At 36.9% G+C, this 20,372-nt stretch overlaps 1 protein-coding gene across 3 annotated transcripts in view; it reads left to right on the top strand.

Annotated features, from left to right (window-relative positions):
• LOC111503664 (vasoactive intestinal polypeptide receptor 2) overlaps positions 1–20,372 on the top strand; it is a 266,571-nt gene that overhangs the window by 187,181 nt on the left and 59,018 nt on the right. The window contains exon 1 of one of the 3 annotated variants that reach the window (XM_023158027.2): positions 16,708–16,840. The exons of the other annotated variants lie outside the window; for them this stretch is intronic. The gene's annotated coding sequence lies outside the window, so the exon portion shown is untranslated. Of the gene's footprint in view, positions 1–16,707; positions 16,841–20,372 lie in introns of those variants that run through there. 3 annotated transcript variants of the gene reach the window in all.

Below are 20,372 nucleotides of genomic sequence, written 5' to 3'. Positions count from 1 at the left end.
GATGGGTTTTCAGAAAGTTCTAGAACAAATCTATTTCCTTGTTCTTCTAGTTTTCCTGTTCTTTCAGCTGGTACAGGACTTTCTGTTATTGTTTTAGGTTCTTTGTGGGATGAGAAGAACTTGACAATGAGTTTGTAACAGAGGTACGAAAGAAAAATGAGGAAGGCTGTACATAGGAGGGAGAATAATACATCATGGTGAGTGTTGTTCTCTCTGTCGGCTTGTGCGCGCGGTAGTGCTGGTAGGAGGGCTAGGTTTGGATGGTTACGGAACAGAATGAATACCACACAAATAGACAAGATTGAGTTCCATATTATGAAAATTGAGTCTCCATGCATTCCGTAAGTATCAGAGTAAGACCAGGCTGTCTTTTCTTCTAGTGTTTCCAAGATATCATGCATACTTTCTTGAGATGACGTTAAATTGATGTAAGGAATATTAACTGTCCAATTTGTGTTCAGGCATTCTGATATATTACCAAATGTTGGCAAGTTCGTTTTTGTAACAGGGTTTATGATGAATGATTTCAGGTTAGACCAGGCAGCAGGAATGATGTGTGAAATAATGGCTGTCTGTGGCAATGTTTCAATGCAGGGGTACCTTTCTGGAATTATTTCTTCGTTATTCATTGACAACTTACAGTTACAGGGAATATGTGCTTTTATTGCCCCAGGGGTATTGTATGCTAGGTCAGGGAATCTTGTTATAGAATTAGGACATTGTATACGGGTGGTTTTCTTTGGGTGAGTGATTATGTAGATTTCATCCTCAATTTCTGAAATAACTGTAGTTGATGATTTGTGGCAAGTTAGGGGGCAGTGATGGTTAATTTCTTCTACAGTTGCTCCTGTGAATAACTGTTTTGCACATGCTGGTCCTCTAATGGAATCGGCTGAGAAGCGTGGTAAATAACAGAGTTTATCGTGGAATGGTTTACAGTGCTGAAGGCCTGTACCGGATATTTGTCTCAATTGTATAGATTGTTTGAAATTAGAAACTGCTAAAAATACTGTGTCATGAATGATTTTACAAGTTTGGTTGTGCCAAGCAAAGGGGGTGGTTACTAATTGATATAGTTCCCAAGAATGAAATTGTTGTGAGATTGGTATACGGACATGAATAAAGATATTATCATCAGTGAATGTGCAGTCACAAATAGGGAGTTGATAGTATTTTGATATGTCATTAATTGAAATGGCCAATGTTTGATTGGAATTTTGCAGCTCTTTCAGTAAATTACTGAGGTCATGAAGGAGTATGGATGGGTCTAAAATTGCTATTGGGATTTGGTGTTGACGACATGAAGCAAGAATGCCTTGCCTTTTTATTGCTCTACCAACTTGTATAATATTTTTCAAACTTTGGAATTCATTGTTCAACAGTGAATTCAGAATTTGATTTTGTTCATTTTCTTCTGAGTTAATATCATTTTTCAAATTGTCTATGAATCCTTCCAGGTCATGAATGTGTTTTTCTGTTGTTCTGAATGACATTGCCACAGACTTTTCATATTGTTTGAATTTGATTGAGTTTTCACTTATAGCTCTTATTGACTTGGTCAATCCTTTTTTAATATTGAACATTTTTTCTTTCAATGTGTTTTCGTTCAGAATCATACCTTCTAATTTATTTTCAGTAGCAACGCCACAACACCAATTGAGTGCGTCCCCTAAGAAATCCAATGACCTTTTGTCTAAAATGTGACGTTTGTCATTTCCTGAACAATTTCTGAGGTAAATGGGACTCCAACTTTTTGAAAGTGATTGAAACTCAATATTAAATGCGTTTTGTAGTAAATTCAAATGTTCAATTGCCCTACATCTGTATGAAGTCTGATCAGTTTTCCCTTTGCAAGTACCGATCTGCTGGATTTTATTATTTTTCATCTCTGATTTTTCATGCCAGTTGGATTGGTAAACTAGAGGGATTGTGGCCTCGTAACTCACCGTTTGGGGAAGGGGTCTCCAAAATGCTCCTGCTGTAACCTCTAAATTGTGAGAACTGTGGACTCTCTTTATGTCAAGGATGAAGAACCTGGGGGTTGATTATTTAATTACTATATGCTATATATATTCTGTATGTACATGGTTAACCAGAAGACTTATTTACAGATAGTATCTTCTGTGGGTGACATATTCTGAATGAGGATCTGACTGTGATTAGAGTATGTGCTTTATGTTGAAAAGATATATAATATATACAGGGGATTTTAGTAAAAATATTGGGTTGAGGTATTGTGATTGAGTTGATTGGAGCTTTGTGCTCTATCAAAGTGTATGTCCTGTCAGGAGTTACTATTCACTCATTTCTTCATATTTCTCAATCCTCTATTTCTGTGTTATCTTCTGGTTTGGGAGTCCATGGGTCATAGTAGGGGAGAATACGACCGACATGGACTATTTCTTTTTTGGAGTTCGCTGCAGTGCCTTTTTTCACTTCGTAATCTACTTCTCCTATTTTTCTAGTGATGTAGTATGGGCCGAACCATCTAAGTATTAGCTTTTCACTCTTTCCTACTTTGCGGACTGGGGTAAACACTTTGACTTTGTCTCCAATGTCAAATTCTAAATGACGATGCTTGTCGTCGTATCTTTCCTTGTCTAGTCCTTGCCTTTTACGAATATTTTCAATCGCCTCATTCCGTACAGCAAGTGCTCTTTCCCTTATTTGCTGGGCATCTGGTGAATTCAAGGTTGACATCAGGTTAGCTTCGGTTGGAAGAATGGGTTCTCTGGCGTATACTAACATGAAAGGTGAATATTTAGTTGTGTCTTGTCTTGCTGTGTTGTATGCAAAAGTGACATGAGGTATGTATTCGTCCCAGTCGGTTTGTTCGGTGTTTGTGTACATTGATAGCATGTTTGCCAAACTACCATTAAATCGCTCTACCAGCCCATTGCAACTAGGGTGGTATGCTGTTGTGTACTGGTTGACGGTTCCCATTATGAGTAGTAACTCTTGTACAAGTTGTGACATGAAGGTTTTTCCGCGATCGCTCAATAAGTGTCTTGGTGAACCATGACGGGTAATTATTTTCTCTAGAATGAATTTCGCAACTGGACCTGCTTTTCCATTTGGCAAGGCTTCTGCCTCTGCCCATCTCGTTGCGTAATCTGTGGCTACCACAATCATCGTATTCCCATTTCTACTTTTGCGGAAAGGGCCTAACAGGTCTATTCCCACTTTCTCAAAAGGGGTTCCTACAGGGATTGGCTGTAAAAGGCCTGCTGGTTTTTTATTCTTTTGTCCTTTTCGAGCTTGGCAATCGGTGCATCCTTTTACAAATTTTTCTACATCTTTGTACAAGTCTATCCAGTAGTACCTTGACTTGACTCTGTGTAATGTTTTAGCTATGCCCAAATGTCCAGAAAGTGGTTCAGAGTGATTTGTAACTAAAATTTCGCTCACTAAATGTTTTGGGATTACTAGCAGGTTTCTTAGTCCTTCCGGATTAGGATTGGATTTGTATAGTACTCCATCAATAATTCTGAAATTTTTCGCGCGTCTTTTCATGCCGATGGTGGCAGATGTATTCAAAGGGTCCTTTATAATGTTGAATATTTTTCGAAGTTCGGAGTCAAGTTGTTGCTGCTCTGCAATATCTGTTGGTAGTAGCAGAAAAGTAGGAATATCTTCGAACGTATTATCATTTTCATTATTAAGGACAGGATTCCTTGATAAGCAGTCTGCATCCATGTGTTTGCTTCCATTTTTATGAATTATGCTGTAGTCATACTCCGATAATTTTAGAGACCATCTAGCAAGTTTTCCTGTGGGATCCTTCAGTGATTTTATGTAGCAGAGAGCGTGGTGATCGGTTACAATTTTCACTGGCCTACCATATATTAAATGACGCAGATAAGATAATGACCATATTGCTGCAAGTCCTTCTAATTCAGTTATGGTATAGTTTGCTTCATTTTTTGTTAGACTTCTACTTATATATGCTACTGGGTGTTGTTGTTTGTCTGCACCTTCTTGTAATAAAATCGACCCAATTCCTACTGTACTCGCATCAACTCGTAATTCGCATTCTTTGTTGGGGTCAAAATGCTGTAGAACTGGGGCAGTTGTAAGTTTTGTTTTGAGCATATCAAAAGCTTTCTGTTGTTCTTCACCCCATTTGAATTTTAATTGTTTTTTTGTGACATCATGTAGAGGACGGGCTATAGTTGCAAAATCCTTTATAAATTTTCTATAGAAGTTACATAGGCCAATAAAACTTTGTACTTGTTTGACACTCTTAGGTTGAGGAAATTTTTCGATTGAAACGAGAATGCTCTGGTCAGGTGAAATTCCTTCATCACTAACAATATGTCCCAAGACTTTAACATTATTTTTTACATAAACACACTTGCTTGGTTTCAAGGTCAAGCCTGCATTCCGTAATCTCTCAAAAACATTTTTTAATTTTTCCAGATGAGCTTCCAGTGTATCAGAGAAGACAATTATATCATCAAGATAGACAAGGACGTCCCTCCATTTCATCCCTTCAAATACTCTATCTGCGAGTTGCTGGAAAGTTCCTGGAGCGTTACATAAGCCGAAACTTAAAACATTAAATTCATAAGTGCCGTGACCTTGTGTAGTGAATGCTGTGTATTGTTTTGAGTTTTCTTCGATTTTCACTTGCCAATAACCGCTAAACATATCTAGGGTAGAAAAATATTTTGCCCCTCCAAGATATGTTAGGATGTCATCCATGTTGGGAATTGGGTATGTGGTTTTTTTTGTTACACTGTTTACTTTTCTATAATCGACGCAGAAACGAATGGAACCATCCTTTTTCCGAACTAACACCACCGGACTAGCCCACGGAGAATGGCAAGGTCTAATTATATTATGTTTTAGCATTTCAGAAATTTGCTCCTCTATTATTTCCCTTTCCTTTTGGCTTACCCTATAAGGACGACATTTTATTGGCGTTGCATCTCCTACGTCTATCCGATGTTCAGTGATATCAGTGAGACCCATGTGCCTAGTGGATTTCGAAAATACATCCTGATATTCTTCTAGTAATTCCGTAATCTGAGTTTTGAAGACTCCTTCTTCTATATGGTCTAAGTTGTGGTCTTTAATGGTTACCTCTTCATCGCATTCTGATGTATAGAGTAGTAGGGCTGTATTCGATATTTCATTATTCTCAAGAAATAATCCAATTGTGGACCCTTTGAAAAGTTTTATTTGGTGATATTTCAAGCAACGCACAAGAATGTAGGGCTGGTTTGACAATGTTGGATGTTCAATACAGATGAGTCCATTTTTCAAAAAATATTCTTCATTAATTTTAAAACTGTATTGGTCTGTTGTGCTATTTTCGATTTGAACTGGTAAGTAGTAATCGATGCCTGGTAGAACAACAAAGTCGTCAGTGAGTGTGACCTTTATTACATTTTTCATTTCCCTATCGTCGTACCAGTCATCCTGTATAGCAATTTTATCTTCAAGTGTTGAGGGGTTTCTTGAAGTATCCTTTTTTTCCATGGTAATATTATCACTGAATTCCGCTGGTGGTGGTATAATAAGATGATCCTTGTGTATTTCTTCTTCGAAATTGTCCGTTTCATGGTGCAGATTAGTGGTTGGGTTTTCATCTAACTGAGAAATATTATCGAAACTAATGTTGAATAGAGCCTCACTGGATATTTTTTCTTTATCTATCTTTTGGGAATTTTCTTTATTTCTATTTGATGATACAGTCCCAATATCATTAAGGGTTTTTTTTAAATTATTTTTGCACTCTTCCTGATATAGGTCCTTGTATGAGAAACATTTTCCTAAATTTTGTATCGTAGTCACTACAAATCTCTCTTCCTTATTCTGGGACAAATTAATAATTGTGTTGGCATTTTTATTACTGAATTTTATTGAATTCTTATCAAAATCTATTATTGCTTTATGATTTCTCAAAAATTCCATTCCAAGTATCAGGGGATGTGGTAGCTTATCTATGACTATAGTATCACAAGTTGTACTCAGATTTTCAATTTTCACTGATATTTTTGTTTTGCCAAGAGTTGGAATTCTTCTACCCCCTACTGCTAACAGATATTTATTGATATCATTGGGTATATAAGAGTTAACCAAGTCTCTGCTTACTATATTTTGTTCTGCCCCTGTGTCTAAAATTATTTTAACGTTTTGGTTATTTACGGTGCCGTCTATTGTCAGTATGTTGTATTGCTGTGAGGGGTTGTGAACCCTGTTTGTGGATAGGACAGCACCCGGGTTCAGTTGTGGTGTCCATTGCCGTTTGGGTTTTGTCTATCCCGACACCCTGAAGCAAAATGTCCAATTCTTCCGCAGTTGTAGCACTTAGGCCTACCGTCTGTTGTTCTTGTGTTTGGAACATATGATGTATTCTGGTTTGGATGACGAGGTCTGTTGTTCTGATTATTTCTTGGCCCATTTAGGTAATTAGAATTTGGTTGCGATCTTGGGTTTGTTTGAAAATTCCCTGGATTTTGTTGCGGGTTGTATCGTGGTCCCATGTATTGGTTATTGTGATTTTGGTTGTAGGTAGGACGTGGTTGGTAGTAATTATGTCTTTGATTTCCTCGAAAAAACTGATTCGGTTGGTAGTGTGACTGGCGTTGGTTGGCATAGTGATCCTGTGGCTGAAATTGGTTGTTTTGATGATGTTGATTTGAGAATTGGTATCTTTGTGGCCCATGAAATGAATTTCGATTTGTCATAGTTGTAGTAGTATTTTGAGTAGCTAGAGGAATGGTGCTGAGAGAAGATTTCGAAATTATATCATCTAATTTATTGATGATAGTCTTGAAACTATCCATATCCATTGTGTCTGGTCTTATCAGACGATATGCTGCATATACTTCGGGTCTGATTCCATTCTCAAAAAATTTGCGAAATTCCTCGGCATTTAGTGAAGGGTCATATTCGTAGAACATTGTTTTCAGGTCGTAGTAGTAGGACTTAACGGGTTCATTTTCTTCTTGTTTCCTTTGAAGTAGGCGGGCTTCCAAACTCCTTTTGATATCTTCATCTCCAAATTCCTTTATAAAATCTTTGCAGATTTCTTTCCAGGTTTTTGCTGCATTATCCGCTTCTTCACTGTAAATTTTGTACCAGATGTTCGCTGCACCCTCTAAGAATGTCCCGAAGTAGTATATTTTCAGTTTATCATCCCAACCGTTTGCTATTGAGGTACGTTCATAGCAATTAATGAATGAGTTTGCATTCCCCTTGTTTGGATTGAAAGTTTGTGGTGAAATAAAGGTTGGGGTCGCTGCCGATTTTGCTGCTGTGAAGGCGTCTGTCAGTGTAATATTGACCATGTTTTTTAAGATTGGTTGTTGAGTGTGAATTCGTGCTGGGGATTCGTCTAAAGATTTATTTATCGATTGAGAGAGTAACTGTTGAATGAATTTTTCGTTGTTTTCAGTTTCCTCCCCGGTATTTCTTAAGTAATCTTGTTGAAAAGTTTCGAAGTAACTGTCGTTAATTTCAAAATTTTCCTGAGTCAACTGTGTTTTCTCGTCAAAAATTTTGTTTTCACTATCTTGATTGTCTGAAAGTCTGTCTTTGTTTTCAGTGAAAGGTTCAACTTTACAAGCTTCTTCGAAAAGTCTATTGGATTCTTTTTGTACAGTTATGGGACTCAGTGGTTTTTGTGGGGAACGTGGAGTTTGTGTGGATCTGGCAAATATATTTTCTGATCGGTCAATTGGGTTCAAAAACAATTCCGTACTTCGGTGGCTGGGGTTAAAATTTTTCTCTGTTAGTTTCACCAAAAGTTTATCTCCTCTAGTAAAAGGTTTTCTACCTGACATTCCTATTTATTACCATGTTATTTGTATTTTGTATATAGATTATTTAATTGTGGTTAAACATTAGTGATAAGTTATGTTTATGCTGTGTATATGTATTTTTTGTTAAAAAAAAAAAAAAAAATCATCAACCAATAAAAACCTTCTACCAACATATGTGGTCTTTATAAAATTCAAGAAATATTACAAAAATGTATTAGAATACATCAGAATCTATCTACTTCTTCGTACAAGGAACTTTCGCCAGAGATAACTGTAATATTGATAATTTAAAAAAACAAAATCACCAAATCTATATTCACTTTTGTGTAAATAATATAATAGAATTAATAATTAGTTAATAATAATCATGAAGTCATAAAATATATATCATACTCAATTATCACCAAATAATCTTTTAAATTTCTCTTGTAATTTTTCTTCATTTGTCAACTCTATTTTGGGACACTTTGACATTTGTTCAGGGTTATGAAATAATTTGGGGTTGGTTTCATAGATGTCTACTAAAAGGGAAAGACTGATGCTTACTATCAATTTTTGTTTTTTTACTGCTTGGTTTAATGCTAGTTTTGCCTTCAATTCTTTAATGAGCTGACGTTGACGACGACTAGGATTTTTACGAGTCATTACCAATAAATTATTAAAGGATGATTGGGAACAAGGAATATCTTATGAATCCAACTAATTGATACTATGATACACATTCCCAAGCTGATGAAACAGATATTGGTAGGTGTATCATTTATTTTTCAAAAAGTCAGACACATATGCAAAATTTCGAAATCATGTAATGGGTAATCGTACGGAGCTGGATGAACAGATATTCCATACGTTTAGCCAATTCAACTGTACAATTCCAAGCTGATAAAACAGATATTGGAAAATGTACCGTTCATACTTTCGAAATTTACAGACGATAAATGAAAATTTTTTCAAATTATTCCATTGGCAATCTTAAGAAGCTGAATGAACAGATATTCTTTATGATTGCTCAACTTCAGTAATACTTTTCTTTCTAAGCTGATGGACAGTTATTAGAAAGTGTATTACTCATAATTTGAGGAGAAGGGAAACATGGAAAGTTGACTGAAATGATAGGTTATATTTGGATTAAAAAAAAATGAAGCACAAGAACCAACATATTCAAAACTAATTATCAAACTATCAAAAAAAACATTTATTTGAAGTATATTAAAAAGAAGGAAAAACTGTAATTTTACTGGATGAAACAGCTATTAAATTCTCTCATTATTGGAAAACAAAAGAAAAATACACTTTTCTGCTAATTATCACAACATATTTTCAAAACTTGAACAATTCAACTTTTTGTATCAGAAAATTAGGCCCATTATGAAGAATGAAGCCCCCGAGAACGAGAGAGGCGCCTCCACCACGTGTCGCAACTCAGTTCTCGCTTGGCTATTTACGAGAGGATTTTTATTTGCTGTTTCACCCATTCATTCATTCATTCAAATAATAAAAGAACTCATTTAAAACTTAATAAAATATTTATTGTGAAAGAAACGGAAAAATACTTTAAATAAACTCACACTCAATGTTAATAAAAAAATACATTAAAATAATCAAAAAAACTTACATTACACTGCCACCCAGCAGGATTGAAGAGAAGGAGATGTGCTGCATTTCTGATGACCCAATCGATACGTAAATGAATACTGTCTGTTGACTGTTAACTGTTAACTCTTAACTATCTTGACCTCCCTCAATATTTATAAAGAATTATACGCTGACATTGCGACTTTGATCCGGTCACTGTACTGAGGTAAAATGCACAGCATGCAATCTGTGCCAAGTTTGCATATTTGGAGATTGTTTTATATTCCATATCCTGTGATCGGATCAATTTCGATGTCTATGAACTTGAAATATCAAAAGATGGAATTCTGAATACTGAGTGTTTTTGTGTTAAAATATTGAAGTGAGGTTGGAACATCTTTCAATTCATGTATTTACTTAAATGAATCTGAATAATTTCATGATTATCTTCTATATTTGACAATAATCCGTTGATAATTCAATAATGTACTATAAGAATATACAATGTGGAGCAAACAAATTATATAAATTCAATCAATGTGAATTAATCAATTAAAATATGCTGAATAACATCAATTTCAGAGTTATAGATATCATTCTGTTATGTAGAACTTTCATCTCCAACTTCAACATTTTCAGAGTGAGTAAATAAAAATTTTGAATACATTGTTTGAATTGTATATTAATTGTTCATTCTCAAACTTTATATCTTTCAAATTCATTACTTGAACGAAATTTGCCAATAGGAAGTACCACTTTGTTTTAAATAATAAGAAAATCAAACTTGAACCCCAACTTGGTAGATATTTGCATCGGACTTCTTAGATTTTCCAATCTTGAAATGGAACTACCTTCTATTCTACATCTTCTCTTACTTCTGTGAGCCACACTTGTTTAAATTCGTAGTCGGGTCGATTCTGCTACGTTACATAGCTGCGAATACATTCGAAAGTCGCACCAGCATTGTCAAGCAGTGACCACTTCCCACATCATGAGGTACATTATTATTGGGTTCAAGAATCATGTGCCCTGGGTGGATACAATGAGCCAAAATTGGCAGCATTCTGCATTTGACCTTTTAGGATTTCTACCTCATTACGACAAACTGGTAAGATCTTGAGATTTGAAAGGAAAGAGGCAATGATTTCACCACTTCAATAGTCTGATCAACGATACTGAAGGAGGTCTGGATAGAGTCTGCAGAGATGAATACTGTACCAGTATCGTCATTGGTATAATTTGCTTATAGCAACCTGATGCCTGGGAAATGATCAGTTTCCATAAATTCGATACTTCTCATTTCCCACAACGGATTCAATATCTCCAAAGGCATACCCACTTCATCCAAATCAGCATTCTTATACTCAGGGAAGGTCTACTGATTCGGCCCTTCACCATATGGTTGGCAGAATCGAAAGATCATTGGACAACAAAGAATCCACCCTGAGTATATTCATATATATCGAGGGACCGTTTGATAAAAAAATCTTTCGAACAATTACCCAGCAACTACACTCCAGGAATGTACTTCTGGTAGTAGGAGAATGGGTTCTTAAGATGTTCTCTGGTAGAGCAAGGAGTATCAATGTAGAAGACATTACAGTGAGAGGACTGGTCATGAGGGGATGTCCACAAGAAGGGGTCTCATCACCCTTTCTCTGGAACATAAATCCGAATACCCTGATTAGTCACCTCAACAATAATGGATTCCACACAATTGCATATGCGGATGACATTGTTATCATGCAGACCAGCAAATTTGTGAACACACTGTGCTATAGAGCGCAGGATGGGCTGAAATTATTACAAACGTGGTGTAAGAAACACTCACTGTTGATAGATCCCAAGAAGACTGAGATGGTCCTTCTCACCAGGAAATGAAGTTTATCGGGCTTATAACCTCCCTAAATCTTCAAGAGCGAACTAAACTTCTCTGAAGAGGTGAAATACCTTGATACTATTCTCGAAAGGAAGCTAACATGGAACTCTCACCTACAGAGTAGCAAAAAGAGCATATGTGCCTCATGAGCAATGTCGGAGGACAGTGGGACACGCATGGGGTCTTTCACCCCGTGTGGTCAACTGGATCTACACTGCAATAATAAGACCTATGTTAACGTATGGAGCCATTGCATGGGGACCGAAAGTTCTACAAGCAACGGCCATCTAAAAATTATATCAAATACAGCGACTGGCTTGTTTGAACATCACAAAAGCCATGAGAACAACACCAACCGCGTCAATGGAATTAATTACTGGTCTGATCCCTCTGGACCTGTACGTTAGAGAGGTTGCGTTAATGGGTCAATTGAAGCTGAGCCTATGGCAAGAAGCGCTTAGTGCGCAACCTCTGCAGCAGGCAACCAGTGATGCAATTGAACCCAGGTTTGTGTTTAATAAACCCTACAAAATACAAATAAAACAGAACACAGAGTCAGATGCTATAAATGCAATACGCATATTTACAGAAGATTTAAAAACCAAAGAAGGCTCAGGATGTGGAGTGTACTCCTGATCACTAAGCCTAAAGATTGAGTGGAGAATGGGAAAAAATACCAGCGAGGTCCAAACAGAACTGGCTGGTATCTCAATCGCCACAAAAGAAATAACCAGGAAAGGATTTTTTGGCAATAACATAACAATCTGAACTGATAGCAGACAAGCCCTATTAGCCTTGGACAGATAACGTGTAACCTCAGGGCTAGTTGTAAAGTGCCACCAAGATTTGGCCAAAGCCTGGCCGATCCTGAGGTGGATTGAAAGGCATGACAGGAGTAAAGATAATCGCATTGCCGACTCTTTAGCCAAGGAAGCGGATGGACTAAGAATTTTAAGACCCAGTAGCACTTACGGCGGAACTAGCCAAACCTTACACCTATACTCAATCCCTAAAGAGATGGGATGAAATCAAAGGATGCAATCTTGTCAGGATCACCCTGGGCGACCCTGGGAAGCTAGTGCCGAAGAAATATCTGGCGATGACCAGGAAAAATCTAACAGTAGGATTTCTGACTGGCCACTTTTAACACCTCCATAATAAGGGGCTAGTGGACACACCTCTATGCAGGATGTGTGAACAGGAAGATGAAAATGTCAGGCATGTCCTATGCGAGTGTCCGGAGTTATCGTCAATGTGAGAGTATGTGTTCGGCAAGTCTTGGCCTACACCTGCCGATATAAAGGGGATGTCTCCCAGTGACCTGTTCACCTTCCTGGAAAGGACCTACTCTACAGATACAGATACAGATCCCCAAGGGCATAAGGCCACACGGGGTTCTTGTCGAAACCGTAGAAATGATGGAAGTGGAAATGAAGCTATTTTTTTGTATTGGGAATTTTATACTAATTTATGCCAATTTCATGAATGCACTTATTTCTATCACCTTAACCTACAGAATCATCCAATACGTGAAACAAATCCGACGCAATTGCAATCTTTCTTTATCACGTGTGTCGCATCGATTTATGATGGGGGTTGAATTCATTTTGTCACGATGGTTCTGATTCTAAAAAAACTCCAGACGATCGATTTTCACTTTGTATCGTTCAACCCAAGTTAGGAATCACACGTTAAAAGGTAATACCTCGTTAGTCCTTATCTCGTACAAGTTTCTACTCGTCGTTCGCAGAGAGCAACAGCTGGTTAGGTTTAAAAGCTGCCTGACCTCGCACGGATAGCACCACCACCCCGACTTCGCATAAAAAATCCATCATATTTCAACTAATTCAACACAAAATATCAATCAATCATACAAATGAATATTCCTCTGGAATCACTTCATCTATTTTGGAAAACCATTTGAAAATACATTCGGTAGTTTTTCAACTATGGAAATGACTATTTGAAAAAAATCAATTGAAATAAAAATGATGTCAGCAATATCCAACACTGTATTATTCAGAATGCCGTGTGCGAAAAGTTCGAATTTTTCACAACGAAGCCGTTATTCAATCAGATTGTGGAATATTGCAAATTGATTTACTGCAGATAAAGAAGAAATCGCACGGGAAAAGCGCCGTATTCGGTGTTGGCTGGTCTACTATTTTGCAAAAGATATTCTGTTTTGACCGGCAACACTGGCCGTGTTAGTATGTTAGAACCCAACTTTGTGAAAAGTTTTCAGCTTTATACTTATCCATCATTAAACAAACTCGCAAAGTATAAAAGAAAGACAATAACTATAAAAAACTGTTTACACAGTTGTAGATACAGTTCTTAAGAACTACTTTCATATGAACATTGAATTTCACGAAAAAGTCCTTTCGAAACATACTTTCATTTAACACTGAACTACACGAATATCTATCATTAAGTTGTTCCATGTTCATATGAAAATGGTTGTTTCAACAGTTTTTTTTTGAATGAATATATATTTGTGGAGAATTTTTTATTGCAAATATATTTTTTTCCTTCCTTTGAAATCTTCCCACTCTTTTTGTTTCATTATCATTATTTTCATAATCCCTAATGTTGCGGCGATCAGGCCCTATCCTCGAAGCCCCCATACCATCGAGAGGACGCGCCAAAATAATCATCCACTGACCACTTCCCACACCGTTGGGTCCGAGATTCATGTGCCTAAGCAGACGCAGTGAGCAAACAATGATAGCCTCTTGCATTTTTTGTTCGGCTAAGATTTCTGCCTTAGTATGGCAAGCTGGCATAATTTTGAAATCCGAAACTCCAATAATCAAAATAATAATCCCGACAAATGATCTAGATAGAGTCTGTGGAGTTCGAAGAGAAAATTTCGATGTTTCATCCGTTTTTCCTGCTCTTTTCGGACTATATTCGTCTCGCCGGGTGCTGAAAACTCGTGGATAAATATGGTCTTATTCTGATGGTCCAGGAGAACTACATCAGGCTTGCATTTCATCAATTCGGACTTCCATTGTCTTAAATGATATAAATTGATTTGAAATACCTGAAAAAATCTGAACCATGGGAATGCAGAACTAGACACACCTTATTGAAGCACATCAACAACGTAAGTCCCTCCATCACTCTCACAATGAAGATGGAAGTCCACAACGAATTGCCATTCTTAGAGGTATTGCTGAAGGAGACCGACATGAATTGGGAATCATCTGTGTATCGAAAACCCACTCACACAGGAACCAGAAATCCAACCACCATCAATCGACTAAGAGAGGAATCATCAAGACTCTACTAGACGGTGCTTTTGAGCTCTGTAATACAAAGGAAGGTCTCGAAAAAGAACTAGGCATCATAAAAAATGACCTTCAACGAAATGGTTACTCCAAAGTGATGGTGGAACGGGCTTCAGCTAGAAGGCAGCAAGAGCTCCACAAGGAAGAGAAGCTGCCACAACCAGTACTTGTACTTCCCTACATCAGAGGATTGTCGGAAATGATAAGAAAGATCGGGTCCAAGTATAACATCAGAACCTCCTTCAGATCTGGGAACACTATCCGTAGCAGCCGTACAAAAACCAGGCCACCAAACGTGGACTGCGCTTTTGAGAATTGCATTTACCGGATACCTTACGAGTGAGGAGAATCATACATCGGTGAAACTAAGAGGTCGAGCATAAGAAACACACACATCGAGGAGAAACCAGCAAATAAGGAATAGCAGAGCACGTTTGGACCCATCAACATAACATCAAGTGGGCTCAAGCTGAAATCATCCACAAGGAAGAACACTGGTTTAGGAGAATATTCAAAGAAGCCGCATATATGTTATTCAACAACGCGTTCAGCCAAGCTAGCGTAAAGATACGCAACATATGGAAACCTCTAATCAAGCGGAACACGACAAACTCCCGCCAAACGGTCAGCTCCCACTAAAACCGATGAAGCGGAGAGAGGGGATAGGTGGAAGCACTCAAATGACCTATAAATAGTCAGATCTCGGAGAAATAAGTACAGTTATCACCCGAATACTATTGTGGATATTAACAATCGAAACGTGTGGAAGTAACTTGGTTTGGAATCTTTCAATTTGAAATTTTCAATTCTTGTTGATAATTTTTCAATTTTCATCTCGTGTGAATAGTTCAATTTTCTTTTTGATTTTTTGGTTTTCGTTGTATTTTATTTCATTGTAATTTCAGTTTTTTTGCTTAATATAATTGTTATTTTTCAGCTAATCTCTTTCTTAATTTTTTACAGATTCTTTCAGGTATTTCAAATCAATTTATATCATATTAGACAATGGAAGTCCGAACTAATGAAATGCACCAAAAAACATTGTCAACTATCTTCAAACATACATCAGGCTTATCAATTGTATGAGCATGAGGATGAATAGTTCCAATAAGCTCGGCACTTCTCGATTCCTACAACGGATTCAATATCACCCGGAACGTAGGGCAATACTGGCGTCTCTTCAATCCCGTTAAAGTGCCGTATGTAGTAATAAAGTACTTTTGAGGCCGCGTCATGTCGATGGATCTAGGCTGAGACCGCATATGCTGGACATTTGCTACTAGCACGTGTATTATAGTCTCAGAGGCCTTACATTGCGTGAGGCCCTGCATTTTGTCAAGAACGTCTATACCCAGCACGCGACAGCGGTTGATGAAACCCTCAGAAACTGTGTTGCCGCAGAAGTGACGGGTTCCAAGTCGGTTACAGTTCACCTCATTCAGTGTCGAAAACTAAACCGACTTTATCAGCCGCTTGGGCAGCTGTTATAAAGATAATTGTTCCAATCTCTGCTGTATCATAGTCGCGAACCAACTTCTGATGACTTTACAGGCTCCATCCAGTTCCATTCTATCATGTAGTATTTGCTCCAATCCCTGCTCTCTCATAGTCGCAAACCATGCAGAAAAGGGAATCTCAACTCCTGATGACTTAACAGGCTCCATCGAGTTCCATTCTATCATGTAGTACACGGCTTTGCTATTGTCGAGGAAGTAGAACTGTGGCATCATTTTTAGGGTCCTTACGTCGGGTTGTTACAGCTCCTGTCGAGTCCATTTCACTACTAGCAACATAGTTGTTTGTGCTGATACTTGCCGCGGAGAGAGTTATCACTGCTGCTACCTCTTGTAAGTGGCGTTGTTCCACCGTAGGGTAAGTATACGTCTCTCTTACATCCAGATGGTGCATGGTGCTTCCATCTACGAGCTGCATATCCTCTCCATAATCTCCGCATTGTCCTCTTTTGAGATGGACCGTTGCACATTTGTGGACACCTGATCACCATTAAAAACTGAATTTATTGACTCCCAAAATGAAATGTGGCTTAATTAACATTTCTTTTTTGTCATTCAACGAAGTTTTGTTTATTGTTCGCGGACACCCAGTATCCTTGTTGCTGATAATATAAAGAATATATTTACTTCCACAAATTGACTTCATATTGACAATTTTCATTATTACAAACAAGTTAATTCGCACGGATTATTTTCCTAATTCACTTTTGTTTTATCCTGCCCTTGGATAGATGTGTTTCATCTAGTTTAGATCAAAGAAATAGTTTTTTCTGAGATTATAAGAGTACGGTCAGAAGGAAATATAAGGTAGGCCATAAAATATAATACATTGAAGTGTAAATTCAAGTTCTGGATTAGAAAAAGAAACCGACCCAATAATTATGACGAGAACATGACAACATATTTTTAGCGTGTAGTGAAGAGATACGCTAAGACACAGCAATCAACTTGAGAGAATGATTTCATTCTTTATATACTACTGAAAAAGTGCGTGTAAACAAAGATAATCAACGAATGAAGATAAGTGCTATAAATATGGTCGAATTATCAGAATACATACTTTCTATCATACAAATTTCGATAAAAGGTGAAATAAAAAATCAAATGATTTTCACTTTGTATTCCATTACAATAACTATGAATGGACTGATGCGTTTCTTGATGAAAATTAATAACATGATAATAACTGAACAATTTCCATAAACAATTTTTATTTCTAGACGCGTTTCGCTAACCTACATCGTAGCTGTCAACCGAGGAAGTTACGGTATTAGCGAGACGCTTCTACGAACTGAAAATGTATGTAAAAATTGTTCAATTATCATGTATGAATATCACAATGACTGTTATCAACAATGCTCTGAAAATAATGAACGAGTCAAAAATATATTTCTTTGAATACCAAAATGCTGGGAGTCAAGGTAGGCCTAGGGTGATGTGGATGCAACTCACACAAATTTGAGGCAGAAAAAATGTAAGTACAATTTTCAGTCTAAACTGGGAAGGGATAATTCATAGTGATGAAATAACAATCACCAATGTACTGAACCAGTATTTCATGAATAATATTCATGATATCTATTTGTCAAACATGTGTGAATTCACCCCTTTGTCCCTACAAAACTTATATAATATAATAAAATCCCAAAGAAAAAAATATAGTACTGATGAAGTTGGTCTCGAAGTAGTGCCGAAGTAGTGTCGAAAACTTTAACAATAGTTTCAATACCAAAAATTCTAAACACTAACTTAGCTGAACAATTGAGACCAGTAAATGTCTTACCGTTTTGTGACAAAATCTCAGAAATAGCGTTACTAAATTTAATCATCTTGTTGGCTATACTCAAACTGAACGTTTCATCCTCTTGTTTGTTCTTTCAAGCGGTTAGAACGTCTTATTTGCCTGTATTTGAGTTACATCGATGGATATAGGCCGAGACCGCATTTGCTAGACTTGCTGATAGCAAGTGCATTAGGGTCTCGGGTGCCTCGTGTCTACACCCTATGTCAGGAACCTCTATACCCATCACGCGACTGCAGTAGTCTAAGGTGTTGAAGACATCATCCTGGTAAGCCATGATGAACTCCTCAGTTTCCGACTTCAGCCTACTCGACCTGAGGAAAGCGAAAGTCATGCGCTTTAATAAGCCAAGATCACGTCGCTGTACATATTGGATACACTACCTGGATTAAACGAACTCGCAATTTGAATTTTTCTTCACTATTCGCTAAATAATGGCATATTCGGATAATGAAATCATCTCTGAAGTTTCGTACTTAGTACGTTCCGCATTTCTTACCTGATCTGGGTGTATAACTCACTCATATTATCAGGTCCATCGATTTAGACTTCAGATTTCAAATAAATATAAATAACAAGTCTGATGGGCTTAAATCAGGTAATCTAATGGGCCGTTCTACTGTGTTCCCTCTTCCCAATCACTGGAAAGGTTCTGTTCACGAACTCGAACACAGGTAAATGGAATACGGCAGTGCCCCATCCTGTTGAAACCAAGATCTGCGTTTCAAAAATTGGTCATTTCAATATCAAGAAAACAATGAGTGAAATCAGAAATTATAATAATATATACTTTGTTGTTATCAAGAATAAGTCTTGTGAACAAAGCTTGTGAAAAATAAATATAAATGTAAGAAATATAAAATGTGAATATAAAAACATTGAAGTATTCTTAAAATCTGGGAATATGCATCTCTGTACTTTGTTACACTTAGTATTTAGAAATTCTCATGCATATATTCAATTTCACCCTCCCAGTATAAACTAAGCCATAACAGTACCAAACAAGTGTCAAGCATCTAATTCAAAATGTAAATGTACACTGTGAAGTACCACAATTGAAACTATTTCTCTACTTGATTTCTTAATGATGACTGAAATGAGTGGAAAAAAACTTCGATAAACCCCACCAAGTGAAATCATCACCATACTTGTGAAATGTTCCACTGTTTGAAACCTTTGGTGTAGTAGTGAATATTACTGGAGTTTCTTCCCAACACCAAATCGTTATTTCAACACTTCGACACGTGTTTCGATCACCAAGTGATCATCTTCAAGAAGAATATCAAACTCACTTTGATCTTTCTCGTCCTTGATTCTGAAAGATCAGATTAATAATTATGTCAATGAAAATCATATTATTGTTCAATCAGGATTCTCAGCAAAGTACTGCCATGGCTCTTCTGTCAATTACCGACGATCTTCTCAAAGCTGTAGATGGTGAGGATGTGTTTAGTAATTCTGGATTATATCACTATAGATCACGAGATTTTGTGTGACAAACTTGCCTACTTTGGTTTTTCGGAAAGCAATTATGTCACTCTCAAGAAACCATCTGAAGAATCTTACCAAAAATGGTGTTGTGGATGGAGTTGTATTGGATGCTCTACCGGTCTCAAAAGAAGTGCCACAAGCATATATCCTTGGGTCCTTGCTTTTTAGCTTATATATCTGCGATTTTTAATCAAAAGTTTGTAAAGAAATGCAATATACTATGCCGACAACACACAGTTATGTTTCTCTGTGCCGCCTCGCGATTCTACTTCTGCTCAGTCATATATTAATAAGGATTATCAAGCCAGTTTTGACATCTCTACAGCGCAGCGATGTTTGATCTGCGTTTCAAAAATTGGCCATTTCAATATCAAGAAAGCAATAAGGCAAATCAAAAATTGGAAGGAATCTACAAAATATACTCGATCGAATTTTCATGAGAAAATATAGAAATATAATTGTATTTTGCACAATACAAGTCACATCTTTTGTAGTGTACGATAGAAAATATTTAAAAAATATATGGTATAATAGAGACCCTACATATATATATATAGAGATAGAGACCCTACAAAACGCATGCTTCAGACTCATTACAGGAACTAGGAAGGGACAACACGTGCCTCATCATTTGGAGAGAATGCGATGGCAAAAAATGGAAGCTTGCAAGCACATTTCATGCTTGTATCACCTAAAACAACAAAAGTACCCAGTTATCTTCACAACAAAATAAGATATGGAACAGACATCCATGATTTGATTCTGAGATTCAGAAATCAACTTACACCCCGCCACAGAATCACTATTTTATGGATCCTTCTCTTATAATGTGGCCTGGTTTTATATTCGAATTCCCAATTCACTAAAATCACTTTCCGCGCTAGATTATATAAATAAAGTCAATATTTACTTACTAGAATACAAATTGCCTCAACTCCTCTGTCAATAAAATAATTTTAATGTAAATGAGCTTATCATACAGTTTGATTTATCATTAGTTTTGTTTTATTGTTGTTAGTACTAACAGAAATGGTTCTGGTGCATTTG

The sequence above is a fragment of the Leptinotarsa decemlineata genome, unplaced genomic scaffold (assembly GCF_025532065.1).
Source record: "Leptinotarsa decemlineata unplaced genomic scaffold, Ldec_3_MD MMD2_tig00004307_RagTag_RagTag, whole genome shotgun sequence".
Lineage (NCBI taxonomy): Eukaryota > Metazoa > Arthropoda > Insecta > Coleoptera > Chrysomelidae > Leptinotarsa > Leptinotarsa decemlineata.
The sequence above is the reverse complement of the archived record's forward strand: the minus strand, read 5'-3'. Positions and strand labels throughout refer to the sequence as shown.